Source organism: Schistocerca americana, chromosome 1 (assembly GCF_021461395.2).
Source record: "Schistocerca americana isolate TAMUIC-IGC-003095 chromosome 1, iqSchAmer2.1, whole genome shotgun sequence".
Lineage (NCBI taxonomy): Eukaryota > Metazoa > Arthropoda > Insecta > Orthoptera > Acrididae > Schistocerca > Schistocerca americana.
In genome coordinates, this window is record NC_060119.1 from 1,189,782,014 (window position 1) to 1,189,784,975 (window position 2,962).

Below are 2,962 nucleotides of genomic sequence, written 5' to 3' on the forward strand. Positions count from 1 at the left end.
GTGTGTATTCCCCTAAATATTAAAATTTTTCGACTCTTTTTACGGATCCATACATCGTTTCCATGATGTGTACATTGTTGATTTGTCGTTGCATGTATTGAGTCTTCTCATACGATATCTGTAGACCTGTTTTGGTAACTGTTCATGTAGGTGTTCAAGTGCTCCTTTGCCTCGTGTGTGTTATTACTAAGTATGGCTATGCCATCTGCAAATGCCGTACGTTTTATGATTGCTCTTGTTTCACGTGTCCTTCCTAGCTGTTTTCCTTTAACTTGTTCATCCCATGGTTTGACAAGTTTGTCTAAGACTACGTTAAACAGGACTGATGAAAGCCCATCTCCTTGTCGGACACCTGTGTGTATCTGGAAGGGTTCCAAAATTTCTCCCATGAACTTAATCTTCGAGGTGGTGTCTGTGAGTGTCTGTTGTATAATTGCCCTGGTTTTTCTGTCGATGCCATATTCTTCCAGTATGTTAAAGAGCGTTTGTCGGTCTATGGAGTCGTATGCTTTTTTAAAGTCAACAAAGGTAACTACAGTGTTTCTTGTGTGTCTGACTTTCAAAAGTGTTCTCAAGTTTCAAATCTGATCTATGCCTGACTTCCCTCTTCTGAAATCTGCCTGATATTCCCCTGTTTCCGGATCTGCTTGTGGTTCTAGTCTGTTTAATAACCTAGAAATATTTGTCAGGCTATGAATTAAACTGTAGATTCTTTTAACAAAAGAAATGTGAAATGCCCAGAATGAAATATGGAAATGAAGTAAAGGATCACGGGTTGGAGAGACTGGGATGTTTTTCAGTGATTATATTATCGACTCGCCAACGGCCGTGTCGCAGTGGTTAACACCGGTTCCCGTCAGATCATCGAAGTTAAGCGCTGTTGGGCTGGGCTAGCACTTGGATGGGTGACCGTCCGGTCTTCCGAGTGCTGTTGGCAAGCGCGGTGCACTCAGCCCTTGTGAGGCAAACTGAGGAGCTACTTGACTAAGAAGTAGCAGCTCCGGTCACGAAAACTGACAACGACAGGTAGAGCGTTGTGCTGGCCATATGCCCCTCCGTATCCACATCCAGTGACACCCTTCGGCTGAGAGGATGACACGGCGGCCGGTCGGTACCGATACCGTTGGGGATTCCAAGGCCTGTTCGGATGGAGAGTTATTATCGACTCAGATTTACAAATAATTTGGCAGCATGAATCTGCTTATTACTGTGTCGTTTCACCTTCCCTGTTCTGGCTGCATGCACTGTTTCGGTTAAGATTGGTGCCATGTAACAGTTGTAGCCTCTCCTGAGGCAAGCCAGCAAAAAACTGTTGTAACTGGTCCTTGATATCCGTTTGGGCTGGGATATGTGTCACAAAACCCTTGTATCCTCCCCTGAGGCAAGTTGGCAAACAACTATTGAACTCTTCCTTGATATCCTGGATACTGGTTGTGGGATGGAGTTGGTGTTCAAGCTGGCACCACACCTGTTTTTGTGGGGACAGATCTGGGAACCTTGCTGGAAACGGGAATACCTCAGCATCATGCAGAAAGTTCGTAGAGCCATTTGGTACCCTTGAACGAGCAATGTCCAACTGAACAACAGCACTGCGATTCTGTCGCATTAGAAGTAGCCTATGAGGAAGTGGGATGCCTGTGACGTGCCGTTTTGCCTTCAGAGTTCCCTCAGTCAGACCTGAAGTCACACCCAATGCCTACCATCACGGCAGGAATAACACCACTGTGCAATTTTGGAAGAATGGGACGTCACTATAGCTCGCCAGCATACGAGGTTTTTTTGGGGTAGTACAGAACCGCGATTCATCGCTGGACACAATGCGATGCCATTCACCATTTCTGGGCACGACTCCACTCCAAACGCAGCTGTTTGTTTTAACCGCTTCCATGCATGAGATGCTAACTCCCTAGTGTGGCAGATAGTTTTCGATCAATGGTTCCGAAATGACCCAGAATTTGGAAATACATTAACTGCTCTCGAATTGTTTGTTTGTTTGGTTTTAGGGCGCAAAAAACAACTGGGGTCATAAGCGTCCAAGTCGAAACTATAGAATACAAATACAGAGACGAGGGAAATGACTATATGTCAGTCCCAGTGGACAGAATATGAGACAGCTAAAAGGCACATGGAAAAAGAGCTAAAAGATAAACACACCGTACAAAAATGGTGGTCCAAAACTAAATTTTAAATGGCCTTCGCACATTGCTTCGGCGGATAAAAATTAAAACGTGGACGACAGCCCGCCCGTCATTCGCTGAAACGGCTGACAAATTAGACGACAAACCCAAGCTGGAACGTAAATTGGTAAAAGAAGGGCATTCCAGAAGGAAGTGGCGGACAGTTGAAATTTGGACACAGTGGGTACACAGTGTTGGGGAAGCGCTACTGAGCAAATGACGATGGCTAAAAAGTTACTGCCCCAAAACGCAGCCGAGTGTAAGTAGGCTGTTTAGGTTTTTTTATTGGTAACGCCACCTCTGTATGAAAATCACTAGCTGTGCTGTGTGCAGTCTGTGGCTGCTTTGCATTGTTGTAAAACTCGCCATTGTAGTGTTAGGCAGCTGGCTGTGAACAGCGCGTAGCGTTGCGCAGTTGGAGGTGAGCCGCCAGCAGTGGTGGATGTGGGGAGAGAGATGGCGGAGTTTTGTAATTTGTCATGAACTGCTACATATATTATGACTATTAAGGTAAATACATTGTTTGTTCTCTATTAATATCTTTCATTTGCTAACTATCCCTATCAGTAGTTAGTGCCTTCCGTAGTTTGAATCTTTTATTTAGCTGGCAGTAGTGGCGCTCGCTGTACTGCAGTAGTTCGAGTAATGAAGATTTTTGTGAGGTAAGTGATTTCTGAAAGGTATAGTTTAATGTTACTCAGGGCCATTCTTTTGCAGGGATTTTTGAAAGTCAGATTGCGTTGCGCTAAAAATATTGTATGTCAGTTTAAGCACAGTCCTGTATA

At 44.6% G+C, this 2,962-nt stretch overlaps 1 pseudogene; it reads left to right on the forward strand.

The window, feature by feature from the left end:
- The first annotated feature begins 818 nt into the window (after positions 1 to 818).
- Positions 819 to 937, forward strand: LOC124559414 (annotated as a pseudogene).
- Positions 938 to 2,962: the final 2,025 nt, after the last annotated feature.